This window comes from Malania oleifera, chromosome 3 (assembly GCF_029873635.1).
Source record: "Malania oleifera isolate guangnan ecotype guangnan chromosome 3, ASM2987363v1, whole genome shotgun sequence".
NCBI lineage: Eukaryota > Viridiplantae > Streptophyta > Magnoliopsida > Santalales > Ximeniaceae > Malania > Malania oleifera.
Window position 1 is genome coordinate 60580698 of NC_080419.1, and position 16041 is coordinate 60596738.

Genomic DNA, 16041 nt, shown 5'->3' on the forward strand with positions numbered 1-16041 from the left:
TAGTGTAACGACCTGCTTAATTAACTGAAAAAAAAAAATTTATACCAAACTGTAACAATTAACATACTCTAATACCACAACATTAACCTAAGCAGCAAGAAGTAGAATCATATAAACACATCCATAACCATTATATACAATACCAAAGTTCTAAAATGTTTTCCAATATTTACAAATATAACTGTATTCCCACAATATCGTCAGCTAGTGAGGGCTATACAAAAACGTTTCCAAAAATGATACTCACTCTCTGATAGGGCACTACAGACGCCCCTCTATTTACGAGCCTGATCTGCTCGCCTGCTTGGATCACCTGAAAAATGTTTCAACACTGGGGTGAGCCAACGCTCAGTAAGAAGAAATATGCTATTACTAGTGTATGGCAAATGAGCTACTATATATCATGAAATCTGTTTTCATATAAACATGAATAACTAAATACGAAAGTACCATACAAATAATAAAATACCCACCCTTTTTCCCTGTTGCTTAACATAACAGTATTATGGTTATAATTCAAAGTACTTCTAGTGTACATAAATATGGTCCCTGTTTCTGTAAATCCATACGTAAGTAATAGTAACTGAAACTGTTTCCTGTGGCTATCTGTGTGTCATGACATGCCCCCTCATGACAAGGTTTTGCGGCCCGTAGGCTGGATTTACCCTGGCTGGCCAACTAGGAATAAATCATTGAACTCCTTCAGTCGACCTGCCCACCTCAACCCAAATCTGGATGGGGAGCCTAACCTCTTCAAGGGCCTAGGTGGTCGACTTTACCACGTATTATCTGAATAGGTGGTTGCACTCATAAAGTAACATAGTATCTGTAGCAACAGTACCGTGCTCTGTAGCTGCAAGTCCAACAGGGTCTGATATCATATAATATATTTCTATATATATTTATCTGATTTACCATGATTTTGAAGTAATCATAATAACCATGATGCTACAAAATGTACTGAAATCTGAATAATCATAACATGGAACTGCATATTCGTAATACTGGAATTCGTATAATCATGGTACTGAGATTCGTATAATCATGGTACTAAAAATCCGTAAAATCATGGTACTGAAGTTCACATAATCATAGTACTTAAATCTGTAAAATCATGGTACTGAAATTCATAAAAATCATGAAACTACAATTCGTAAAACATATCCCCGTACTACATACATATTCACAAGCCACACCATACTTTAATACATAATTTTCGTAAATAAATACATTGTATAATATTTAGAAATTTCCTAACATAGCATATTTCCCTTACCTTAACTTTGAAAAGCCCCTAGGGAAAACAAGCCTAACACCCGCAGGGCCTCCTACAAAACACCCTGAAACCAACATATGCCAGAACAAAATATCAGTATTTTTCCGTCTATATCATTTCCTATAACTTCCAGAAAGCCAAAAATTAGCTAAAAGGCTTTACCCTGAATTTGGGATAAAATCCAACTCTGTTTTCTCAACGATCCACTTCGGAAAATGTGTAGAGAACTCCTCCAGGACTGTCGTGGTAGCTTTGGATCATCGATTCAGCAACTAAAGGGGCTAGAATCAAAGAGAGAAGGGAGAGTCTGGCATAGAGAGAGAGAGGCGCGGTGAAAAATGAGATAAAATCGGGTTTTCCTTACTTATATAGGACCAGATTCGTCGACGAGACATATCACCTCGTCGATGAGTCTTTCAATAAATTCGTTGACGAACCCCTGTATTCGTCGACGAAATTCAGAGGCCCAAAATCTGTCTCTCGGTATTTTCCCGTCGACAAAGCCCTGTATTCGTCGACGAAATCCTTAAGGCCTTCGTCGACGAAACCCTGTGTTCGTCGACGAAGCTTGGCAATTTTCTGAAATTATGATTATTTAATATTATCTCCAAAATGCAATGTCGTCGACGAACGCAGAGTCTACAGCCTCCTTCTGTTTCTGTATCTATTTTCTCTCCCTCTTATTATTAAAATGCTATTATTCTTTGGATCACTACAATTAGTGACGAATTTGTAAAGTCATAACTATTGACCCCTTATTAGTAACAGATAGACAATCGTCACTAATATTTCCTATTTTTAAAAAATCAAATATTTTAAATTCAGAGTATTAGTGGCGAATTTATGAATTTGTCACTATTTGTCCCTTATTAGTGACGGATTTGAGAACCGTCACTAGCAATTCCTTTTTTAAAAAAAGAAAATAAAAAAAATTTCAATTTAGAGTATTAGTGACGATGCTGTAAATTCATCACTAATGAGGAACCAATAGTGACAAATTTTTAGATTCGTCACTACTACTTCCTTTTTTAAAAAAATTTAAGTTCAAAATATTAGTGACGAATTTATAAATTCGTCACCATTGGTTCCTTATTAGTGACAAATTCCGATATTTGTAACTTCTAGTCCATTATTAGTGACGAATTTTGGACCATCACTAATAAAAATAGATGGAGAGTAGTAGTGACGATTTTGAAACCCTCACTAAAGCCCAAAAACCCTTATTTGTTTTCTGCGAGATATTTTCCCACTCTACTTTCCCCTCCTTCTCCAGTCTGGCATCTTCCCCTCCGCCTGCCCCCGCGAACCTCCTGCTTCAGCTCCTCCTCTTCCCTGGCCTCCTGCTCCCTCGATCGTCTCTCCTAGTCTCCCCCTGCTCTCGGCCGCAAGCCACCACCTGTGAGTCACCGTAGGCCGTCTCTTGGTTCCCCTCTGTAATCTGGTTGTGGCAAACTGCCCTTTTCTGCAACTAGTAAGTTCTCATTTCTCCTTCAGTTGTTTTTGGTTGCTGTCATTAACAATTGCAGTAGGAGATCATGGGTCATGGGGGGATATGCTAATTATATTTGTTGGGATATGCTAATATTTGTATCTTATATGCCAGTGACTCAGTTGGATCATGGATGCTCAAAAGAGATTTCAGTTTGATCCCATTTTTTAAAGTGATTTTGTTTGTGAGTTGGGGACGCCGGGAGGGGGGACGAGGGGAATATATAGTATTTGCATTCTTCTACTTAAAATTTTTTTTTTTGCAGCATGAAGACTAAAAATACACCTGAGCAAAGATTTTCTCCTCTGTAGTGTGCAGAGGACCATCCTTTGCATACCTGTATGAAGAGGGGATGTTGTGCCTGTTTTTTCTTTTCATCTTTTTTTTTTTTGGTGATGAGGGGAGAGTGGATATGCTACTTGCATTCTTTTACTAACTAAAAAATCTTTTAGGAGGGGTATAGAGGACCATCCTATGTTCATATGACCAGTGGGTGTTGTGTTTGTTACCATATGGTACTTTCATTCTTCTACCAAGAAATGTTCTTTCAACACCAATACCCCAAAACCTCCTTGTGCCTATGGGTTCTCTCTTTTGCAAAGGTGCAGTAGACAATCCATTGCATACATATCTTTATCACTTCCAGGGTTTATTGTGTTTGATTTTGTTATTTTTTTAGTGATGTAGGGGAGCATATATGGTAATTGCATTCTTCTGCTAAGACATTTTCCTCTTACAACAATACCAAAAGATACACTTTGCCTAGGATTCTCTCATTAGCAAGGGTGCAGAACAATATTCTTTGCATGTATATCCGTATGGTACTTGTCTATCATGAATGATCAAATTACTAGTGATGAAATAGTCAATATATAAAGATATACTTATCACTAATTGTTTGATCACTCATAATGCACACATCATACAAATATGCATGTAGATGATACTCATCTGCATCTCCTCTTAAGAAAATTGTAAGCCAAATGAATTAGTGAGGATGTAGAACATCTACATAACCCGCAAATTTAAGTTGAAAAGGAACATCTACATAACTGCATTAGTGAGGATCTAGAAGCTTTAGTTGACAAAAACTAGGTTGGGGTTACGGTCAAACTAGCTTGCAGGATGCCTTGATGACCCTCAAGGGAAAGAAAAAAAAAGGTGGCTGGGTTTGGGTTCTGGGTTCTTGGTTAGGGTTTGGCCTTTTAGTGTTGATGTTGGTATCATAGGGATGAAATTTGGTCGATGATGATAGCTAGTTTCATTGGAGTTGCAAAAAAATTATTTTCGATTTTAGTTTGGGAAATATAATTTTTAGGCACAAGATAAAATTTTTTGCTTACTACACTAGAATGCAAGAATATTTGTTAGTTGGGTCTCTTAATCTAATCAGCAGGCTACGTGAGTTCAACCTAGTAAGTAAAACTACTTTATATTATGTAGTGTTCCAATTTCATTCTCAACATTATTCTTGTAGAATTTCTTAACCTAGAGCATAAATTTCAGGTTTTCAGATTTTCATGAATTTTGGATGAAATGCAAATTTTATATTTAGTCCCATCCAAACCTACATCAATTTATATCTAAAACTTAAAAGCCATGGCTCCAAACACGACCTAGCAGCCTTTAGGATGATACACAAATTTGAAACTGTATAGATCTTACAATATGTTATATTTTTATATTTTGTTTCTGACAAGTTTGTGTACAAATTTAAATGATAGTGGCACTTAAAACTATGGTGATGAGACATTTTTGAAATTCTATTAGGAGTTTGATTGACTTTTTAGGAGATTGTATCCAGGAGTCTTCTGTAAAGACCCTTGTGGGGCTGACACTAGTGGGATCGACCTCATGTCTTTTTGGGAAACTCCGAAGCACAATACAATCTCCTAGAAGCTTATTATTATTTTTTTTCCCAATTATATGCGGGTGTAAAGGTGTGTTTTTTCATGGGCTATGAGTGGCTAGGTCTAGCCTATGTTTGACGGTGAAGAAGCTGAGATTCGAGCCTAAGGCAAAGATAAACCGAAGGCGAAAAATAAAATAAAATCAAAGATGAAGGAAAAAAAATTATTGTCTGTTCTTTATAGATGACGTCGGAACTCATGCTAGGCTAATTGTTATAGCCAATTTAGTTTAATTGTGTTATTTGGCTAACCCTTGTTCAATCCAGTCTTGTAAGATCCTAATTTGGGAAACAAATGCACCTTAACCCACCACTAAGAATCAAAGACTATGTGCTCTATATTCAATACTATGTTTAGACAATTTAAAATGTGAAAACACAATTCACTTAAAAATAGATGTATGTTGCATCCATCTAATATTCATACTTCTTATATTTACTTGTCTATTAATTTGCAGATATGGCACTAGGAGGCCGATGTTGGAGAAATCCTTTCATGCACACGAGTACATCGCATAAGGATGATCTGACATCCTCCAGACCGGCGGACTCCATCGGTCATGATGCGGCGACACCATTGTTTGAGCCATCCTCGTCCAGACATGGATACCACTTATGCGACTGAAATGCAGGGTGAGTTGCCAACCGTCATGAGCAATGTTGGTATGGATACGATTAATTTATCTACAGGTCAACTATTGATGATAATTATTCACGTGTATGATTATAATGTTGTTCTTAAATTAACTCTACTTTCAGCATCTACGTCCACGGTCAGGTCAGGCCGTGGTGCAGCAAAGAACATGTCACTGAAGAAGCACCTGGATAGGACTAAACAGCGGATTCGGATCGACATTCCTCCAGGATACACCGCCCTGCTGAACGATTGGTGCACCGCGTGGATGAGGGAGCTTGGCATTCTATGCCGACAATATGCTCTAGTCACCGCATTCAGTTGGCCACAAGTTACTCAGGAGCAGCGCATGGTTCTTTACATGTGCATTTTTGTAAGTTCCCAAACCCTATAAAGCTGTTTTTAATTTAAATATTTTTTTACTTTTAATATACTAGCCAATTAACAACTGTCTAACATTGTAATTGTATTACCTATATATGCAGGAGGAGTTTGATATGGACATCCTCAAGGATGACCATGTGAGGAGGGCAGTCGACGTCCAATTGTGTAATAAATTTAAGAGTTATCGCTCGAAAATGCGCTCCCATTTTCGAGCGATGGGAGATGAAGTAGAAGCGTGGCCATACGATGAGATATCCTAAGAAGATTGGGACGTGGTGTGTCGCCATTTCCACGACCCGCACTATCAGGTGATGTGTTTGTATTATAATCACTAATTTTTCACAATGATGTCACGAATATGTCGTTATTACATCTTCCTTGTAGGCCATATGTGAAACAAATGCTACGAACCATAGCAAACTCCCTACGATGCATTGAGGTGGATCGAGGCTATTCGTAAATCATCGTCAGGTAATTACTATATATAAAATTATCTAACCATTACATGACATAATACTAATGAAGTCTTATATGATAATGTAACGTGATCCCGAGACTAGCACAGAGGAGCCGCTGCCGGATCTATATCAGAGAACACATCAACGACGATAAGGGGAGTGGTGCGAGTGTGCGCAGGATAGATATGTAAGTGAAGCAAAAGATTTAGTTTATTACTTTATTCAAAACATCAAAGTTGTAGTCTTACTTATTCCTTTTTATCATTTTCATGATTGAAATTAGGCACGGATGGTCGAGCTGAGGGATGCACCTGTTTCAGAGGGGAGTCAGCACATGACAGATTTCGAGATCACCTCCCAGGTGCTTGGGAAACTAGCGGGGGGCTGGGTGAAATGTCTTGGAAGTGGTTACATCGCCCCAACAACATCATCATCCATGGGTGCGGCGGCTCGTGCAGAGATGGAATGACAGCATCGAGAGGCCGAGTATGATAAGCAGGAGATGGCTCGACAGATGCAGATAATCGCTATGGAGAACGCGGAATTGAGATCGGTGGTCTCCAGCTTTCGAGACTAGATGCAAGCCATGATGGATAGGTAAGTGTGGTTAGAGGAAAGGATGCGCCAATCTAGACCAGATGATGCGGGTGGCTCCTCTGATTAATTATAAGGTATTATGATCACAAATTGAGTTTCATGTTAAATCATGCTAGTCTAGAATGCCTCCTACATGGCGGATGCAGTTGATGTGTATTGCAATAATAGGCAACATAAATTTGAAGGCTAATTCACCATTGTGAATGTTTTGGGTTCCATAGAAGATGGTTGGACTAAAATTTGAAGAGTTATGAGCCGAATAGATCGGGAAAGGAAGGGTCTCAATGGAGTTAAAATGTAGGTTTTGAGACGTGAAATTTCTATTTAATATAAGGGTAAACTTAACATTACATATTTATCACTTTAAGGACTATCAAAATTTTCTTTTATTCTTTAAGAAGTAGTTCAATGCTGGTTGGAAGGTCATATGTATTGGATGTAATTTTATGTAAATAATAATGTGTAAAATATTTTTATAGTTTCAATAAACTTTAGATATATTTTCAAGATGAGTCAATAATATATTGTCATAATTTAGTTTACCACTATTAAAGTGTGAATATTCAGAGTTATTTATAAAAATTAACACCTTGTTTAAAAATTATAAAATACAAACATTGATATGAGATATTATTATAACATCATATAAATATAGGACTTATATACGTGAAAAATTTTAATAAAAAAGATTATGACACTAATGCTCTGATTAAAATTTTGAAAAAAATTGAAATTTTAATATTTACATAATAAGATGTTTTTTCATTGTTTTTTTTTTAAATAAAAATCTTGGTATATGAATTCTTAGGAAAATATTAATAATTTATTATAATTTCTAAATTGCCATTTTCTATATAAATTCTTGATCCATTAGTGAGTTTTTTTTTTTTGATTGTATACCTTTCCCTCTTCATCAACCCAGACAACATCCAACACCTCTGGTGTCTTCAGTGAATACATAGGAGCTGAGTTCAAACATGTCACATTTTCAGACGTACCCATTAATCCACAAGTCCAATTCCATATCGATTTTTTAGGATATGTTTAAGTCATTTAAAAGTTTTTCAACGAGCATATTGTCGGATGACTCGAGATAACAATTTTTATTTAAATTATGAATTTAAGATATGGTTACATGGATTACTGTCTTGAATATGCTACATGATTTCATGCTAATCTAGAATGCCTCCTGCATGGCGGATACAATTGATGTGTATTGCATGCTGGTAGTGGATATAGGTTCTTGTGTGCCTTCAACTTCTTATAAATGATCTATTTGAACCTATTAGGTGCAGGTTTTGTGGGAAAATGTCCAATTTACAAACAGCATGCTGCCGAAATTGCGTTAAAATTTTTCCAAACAAAAAGAAAAGATAGGCTTGGTTTAATGTTAAAATATTTTTGAAATGATGAGTGAAATTTAAGAATCATAATAAATGAGGCAATGTAGACTTAGTTCATTTAGAACGGACATTCATTTATATGTTTTTGGTCCAGTAAGCTTAAAGCATTCATTGTCGTGCCGAAATCATTGAAAATATTATATACACTTGGCTAAGGATTTGAAAATTTAAAAAAGGCATACGTTGAATATATACATATCTCACATGGAGCATCAATTTCATAATTATTTAAATTAAATACTCTCATCATCTCATAACGTTCATGTCCAAATTCCTGGATGAATAACAATACTATACTGAACACAATACTATCCACTGTTCTCTACTATTTATATTCTGAATTTAAGATATGGTTACATGTATTACTGTCGTGAATATGCTACATGATTGCATGATAGTCTAGAATGCCTCCTGCATGGCGGATGCAGTTGATGTGTATTGCATGCTAGTAGTGGATATAGGTTTTTTTTGTGCCTTCAACTTCTTATAAATGATCTATTTGAACCTATCAGGTGCAGGTTTTATGGGAAAACGACCAATTTACAGACGGCATGCTACCGAAATTTTGTTAAAATTTTTTAGGTTTAGTTTAATGTTAAAATATTTTTGAAAGGATGAGTAAAAACATTTGCCATGTCCGAGCAAAAAAAAAAATTGCCATGATCTAGTGGCTTTTCAGCTGTTGAGTGAACACTATAAATCCCTTGGACTATCTTTAGTTTGTAGAATGCTTATTCCTAGGAATAAAGATAGTTGTAATAGAAGAACTTGATAATTTGTATTAAAAATGTATTATAATGCACAAGTGAAAATTTATAATTTCTTATCAATTATAGTAAAGAGTAGACAAGGAATGGCTATAATTTCATCATAGATATACCTTCCATATTCCATGTTGAGTGGAAGAATGATGAATAAATATGAAATGACTATCATCTCTATTCCTAGATATCTTGGTGTATTTCGTTCTATTCGTAGGAATAGTTATTCAGTGAACCAACAAAACCTCAATGTATCTGGTGAACTTTTATGAGGCATCCCTCTCATCATTTGATGTCAATTGTTCTCATGTGGTGAGGTGCCCTATTTTTGTTAGTTGTTTGTGGTTAGCTTGTGAAAGTAGCTTGGGCTTGTTTAGTTGTCAAAAACAAATTTTCATTTTTCATTTCTAGATTTAAAATGAACAAAATATAACCTTGTTTTGAATTAATATAGATGTCTTCAAAACAGGGAAATGTGTTGACATTTTTTATTTCATTATATTTTGAAAATAGAAAACAAAAATTATTTTCCAATGCTAAACTAGCTGTTACACTTTCTGATACTCAACAATGAGGGGGGTATCTTTTGCATGGAAAATTTGTCAAGCATCAATTTATACTACTGAATATTGTTGTATTTGTTTTGATTTTTCTTTTATGTTGGGCATCTCGGCTAAATGCATTGGTTAAATGGTTTTGTAGATATATTTTGGAGGGGAAAGAGCTGGAATTCTACATGAAGAAGATCCAGAGGAAGAAGGGAAAGAAGGGAAAGGGAGCAGGTGCTACATAAAGTTTTGTTGCCTAGAAATCGTTTTCATTTTTCTCAATCCCATATCTCATTTCAGGCATTGGACTCTCAAAAGATTTCCAGATGAATTTTTTTGTTTATTTGAACTTTGTTTTTTGTGTTACTATTCAATGCCTCATTAGAATATATCAGACAACATTGTCTCTTATAGTTTTAATTGTTATTTGAACAAATAGAGTTTTTGTATTTTAATTTGAATTTGTACTAGTATTTGTATTTGAATTTTGAATATTTTAAATAATTTTTGTTATCTGAACATATGTTATTTCTTCATTTTATTTGAATTTGTATGAAATTTTGAATGGTTTTAGTTTATGTATTTGAAAATGTAATTATAGATTTTTATATAAAAATTCATGATTAAAAAAAATTAGTATAAAAGGTTTTTTTTATTTTTATAATTATTAGTGAAGGATTCAAATTCGTCACTAATACCCTACTATTAGTGACGAATTTGAATCCTTCACAAATAACTTACTTTTAGTAACCAATTTTGGATTCGTCAATAATACAATGCTAGTATTGACGAATTTTTAATTCGTCACTAATACCGCTTCTATTAGTGACAAATTTTTAATTCGGCACTAATACTATACTAGTAGTGATGAATTTCTAAGTCATCACTAATACTCTACTGGTAGTGACGAATTTCGAATTCGTCACTAATACTCTTCTAGTAGTGACGAATTTCTATTTCATCACTAATACCCCTACTATTAGTCACGAATTTGAGTTGAGCTGCTCTATGCTATATAGTGACGGTGTTAGGGTTTCAGTGACGGATTATATCCATCACTAATATTCCATTATTAGTGACGAAAGTTATATTCGTCACTAAAAGTTAGTAGTAATGGCACATATAGCAACTATTTTAAAATCATCACTAATGGCTTGTTTTTTTGTAGTGTACTTATTAATGACGAATTATACAAACCATCACTAATAATGGAGTATTAGTGACGAAATAAAAACCGTCACTAATAGCCTACAACTGTCAATATAAATTATACATATTCTCGGCTCAAATTCATCTCGGCTCAAATTCATCACTAAAGCCCAAGTATTAGTAATGGTTTTAATAACCATCACTAATATGATGTTATTAGTGACGATCAATAAACTATCACTAATGTTATGCTTTTAGTGACGGTTATTAAAATCGTCACTAATAATATCATATTAGTAACGGTTATAAAATCGTTACTAATATTTGGCATTTAGTGATGGATTTGAGCCGAAAAAATGTTGATTCTATAGTGATGGTTTTAGTATTTTAGTGACGATTTTAATAACCATCACTAATATGACGTTATTAGTGATGGTCAATAAACCGTCACTAATGTTACGCTTTTAGTGACGATTATTAAAATCGCCACTAATAATATCATATTAGTAGTAATTATAAAACTGTTACTAATATTTGGAATTCAATGACGAATTTTAGCCGAGAAAATGTTTATTATATAGTAATAGTTTCAGTCTTTTAGTGATGGTTTAAAAACCATCACTAATACTTCATCTTACTATTATTAGTAACGGTTTTTCAAACTGTCGCTAATACTTTGAAAATAATAATTTTTTTTTTTAAATTCATGTAAAAACCTATAATTACATTTTAGCATACATAAAATTAAACCAGAATTACTAAAACATTCCTTATTTATTCAAAATTCAAATACAAATTATTCAAAATTCAAATACATATATACATATATAGATTGAAATTAAAAAATAAAAAATAATTTTGTTCAGATAATGAAGAATACAGGAAAAGTCAAAATTAAAGTTGCACGCATCCGACCCGACTGTAGTGACTGGCATCATCATAGTGTTTTAACAATGGCAAACGTTACGAAATAATAATTATACAAGAAATTAGTATACAATGTTTGAACATATATGTATATACTATAATTAAAAATGATTTGATAGAAAAATGATCGAATATTCGAACATAGTGTAAAAAAATGATATAATTGTAAATAACTAAGCTTGATTAGTCGGAATTCACCCCAACTCAGTTTGGACCTTGTATACCCATTTTGGACTTGTTTTGTAGGTCATACCGTTCAAACTTGGGAACCAAAAACTCATTCTACGTAGGTTTAGTTACTGCTAGTCATTTTACTTACTAGTATGGTGGTGGTAGTAGTTGGTTTGTGGCAAAAATAAGCATATTTTACATTTTGGGCACCTTTAACTCCATTTTTGACTTGTTTTGTAGGTCATATAGTTCAAATTTGAGAACCGTTGCCTCAATTGATGCAGGTTTAGTTCCCATGGGTTTTCTTTCTTATGAGTATGATGGCGGTAGTTGGGTTGCAGCAAAAACATCTACATTCCATGTTTTGGGTACCTTGAACCCTAATTTTGACTTGTTTTGCAAGTTATATGGTTCAAACTTGGGAACCGTCAAACCATTTAATGCAAGTTTAGTTTCCATGGGTCATTTTACTTGCGATTACGGTGCCAACAGTTGGTTTGTGACAAGAACAAGCATAAACCATGTTTTGGGCACCTTAAACCCCATTTTTTATTTGTTTTGTAGGCTATACATTTCAAACTTAGGAACTGTCGGCTAATTTGACACATATTTAGTTCCCACTGGTCATTTTACTTACAAGCATGGTGGTGGTAATTGGTTTGCGACAAAAACATGCATATTCCATGTTTTGGGCACCCTGAATCTCGATTTTGACTTTTTTTGTACGTTATATACGGTACAAGCATGGGAACTGTCAACTCATTTGATTCAGGACTACTTCCCACGAGTCATTTTATTTACGAGCCCAGTGGCAGTAGTTGGTTTGTGACCGGAACAAACATATTCCATGTTTTGGGCACCGTGAACCCCTTTTTGGACATGTTTTGTAGGTCATACTGTTCAAACTTGGGAATCATTAGCTCATTTGATGTTGGTTTAAATCTCGCAGGTAGTTTATCTTAAAATTATGGTGGTCGTAGTTGGTTTGTGACAAAAAAAAAGTGTATTTTACATTTTGGGCACCTTGAACCCCATTTTTTACCTGTTTTGTAGGTCATATGATTTAAATTTGGGAACCGTTGCATTGTTTGATGCAAGTTTAGTTCCCATGAATCTTTTTTCTTATGAGTATGGTGGTGGTAGTTAGTTTGTGTAAAAAATATGCATGTTTCATGCTTTGGGCACCTCGAACCCCATTTTTTACTTGTTTTTAGGTCCTACGGTTTAAACATGGGAACTGTGGGTTGATTTGGTGCAAGAGTAGTTCCCACGGTTTATTTTACTTATGATCACAGTGGCGGTAGTTGGGTTGGCGCAAAAACATCTATATTCCATGTTTTAGGCACCTTGAACCCCGATTTTGACTTGTTTTGTAGGTTATATGGTTTAAACATGGGAGCCTTCGGACCATTTGACATAGGTTTAGTTCCACGCATCATTTTATTTATGAATACAATGACGGTAGTTGTTTTATGACAAGAGTAATAATAGTACATGTTTTGGGCACCTTGAATCCCATTTTTGACTTTATTTCCAGACCATATGGCTCAAACTTGAGAACCATTAGCTTGTTCAACGCAGGTTCAGCTTGTGCGGGTCATTTTACTTATAAGTACAGTGGCAGTAGTTGGTTTTTAACAAAAAACATACATATTTCATGTTTTGGACAACTAGAACCCTATTTTTGACTTGTTTTGCAGGTCATTTGGTTCAAACATGGGAACCATTGGCTCATTTGATGGAGGAGTAGTTTGTATAGGTCAATATACTTATGAGCATGGTAGCGGTAGGTTTGTGACGAGAACAAGCTTATTCCATGTTTTGGGCTCCTTGAACCCCATTTTTTACTTATTTTGTAGGTCATACAGTTCAAACTTGGGAACTGTCAACTTACTCGACGTAGCTTTAGTTCCTATGTGTAATAACCTAAGGGAAAAAAAAATGAATAATAATAATAATAGTTAGTATTAAAAAAGAAAGTGTTTCTCTGTTAGGATCCTTGATTCCATGTTTGATGTCTAAGAAAGATCTTATCTAAGCGAGTGCTTAAAGACCATTGCGGCTCAGTCGCTCCCTGGAGGTCAGCCTGGTCAAAATGGAATTTCATAGGATAAATAGGGTAGACACTGTTTATATACGTAAATAAATACATAAAATAATGTTTTGACTGACATAATTTGTAGAAATATATGATAAAGTAATAATAATATAAGTATCGTATGCGGGGCCCACAAGACTGTGTGGGGCCCACATGAGTCCCGAAGCCGTATGGAGGTTTACACGAGTCTCAAAGCTATGTAGGATGCATAAAATCGTATAAGAGTTATTCGAGTTACGTAGGATCCATTCGGGTCTCGAAGTTATGTGGGGCCCACAAGACCATGTGGGGCCCATATGAGTTTTCAAAATTTAAATTTAATTCTTGTTCAAAAATAAATAATAAAATAAATAAATACTAAAAATGGTTTAAAAGTAATAAAAATGATAATAATGATTAAGAAAAATAATAAAATAATTAATTAACTAATTGATTAATTAATTAGGTAAGTAGTTAATTAAAAATTTATTTAATGGGAATGGTGGCAAGCACTCCCACATGGCCTCCATCCCCATCCTATACTCAACCCATACCTTGTCCATCCTTTGCCCATTCTTTAATTTTTAAAAATTATAATTTCACCCATCTCCCCACACTTTTATAAATTTCATTTCTTCCCCAAAATTTTCCTATAAATAGGGAGCTCTCAACCTTTATTTTTCACAACAATTTTCCAAGGAAGAGAAGAATTAGTGAGTGAAAGAAATTGTGGTGGAGAGAGAATTTTTGAGTAAGTTCTCAATCACCCACTCTTTCCGATCTCATTTCTTAGAGATAGTTATAGTGTTCATAAGGAAGAAGGTAAGTAAATTTTGATTATGTTAGTTTCTTTTTATTTTAAATTTATACCCGAGTTTATTTTGTACGTAAATTTTAATTATGTTACTTAGTTCCACAAAATTTCCATGAGTTTATTTTTACGCATATTTAATTATACCAGTTCTATCTTTAATATACTTGCATCTATTTTTGGGTTAAGAAATGTTCCAATCCCTTCGAGTAAATTTTCAGCATTTCTTTCTATTCAAAAATAAAATTATATATATTTTTAACACAAAAATTGTGTGGCATGAGTTTATTTCTACGTTACATTTTTATGAAAATATGAGTAAAGATGAGATTTTCACGATATTATTTTTAAATTGCATAAATTATAATAAGATGATTTTAAAACCCCTTATGGCAACGAAAGTTCAAAGTTATAGATGTTCGGTACCGCAGCTTAAAGTTTATACGAATCAGAGTGTACCCACACTGTTTACAGAGTGGTTATTTATGTTAGTGGATTTCTCTTGAGTGCACACCTGGTTCCGGACCAGGACTTAATAAGGAAAATCTCACTTAAAGTTTACGTACATTGATTTAGTTTGGTCGGCCAGCCAGCTAAGTCCAGTCTTCGAACCACACAACCTAGTCATGGGGGTAAACATGACTTACGGCAAACATGCCTAAGGGTGGTTTTTATAATATATGTTTATACATATTTAATTACGTGTACAAAGTTACTGATGATTTGAAGGAAAAGTGTAAGTTTACGTGAAAAGGATCATTTTGGTGCTTAAATGACGATCTAAGGAAAACGTATAAGGAAAAGTATATGTATGTTTATCATTAAATATTTTTACAGTTTTAAAGTTAAAAGTTTAATTTAGCAGTTATAGTATATGATTGTAAAAATTTACTGTTGAAATTGATGACAAAAGTTTTATGCAGAAATTTTTAAATTTATGTTTATTCTAAAAGCAGTCTTGAAGTTATAGTATTAAATATTGTTTTACGAAATTCTTTAAAAGCACATTTTTGCCACACACTAATAATAATCTTATTTACTTACTGAGCGTCATCTCACCCCAATCATATTTTATTTCAGATAACTCTGAAGGACATGTCGGAAATCAGGCTTAGCAAGCATGCGGGTGGGGATTAGAAAAATAAAGATCGACTAGAAATATTAGTATGATTTCAGATATTTACGTTTGTGTAATTTTCTTCTTTTGAAATAAGTGATTGTAATATGGATGATTAGTGCTCTGGTGTAATAAAAATTGAGTTTATTTTCCGCTGTAAATCAGTAGTAAAAAGTTAATATCCCAGGCCCCTCGGGGTCGGGGTGTTACACCATGGGTCATTTTACCTATAATTGCATTGGCAGCAGTTGGTTTAATTTGTGACAAGTTAAGTATGTTTCATGTTTTGGGCACCTTGAATCCCAATTTTTACTTGTTTTGTACGTCATA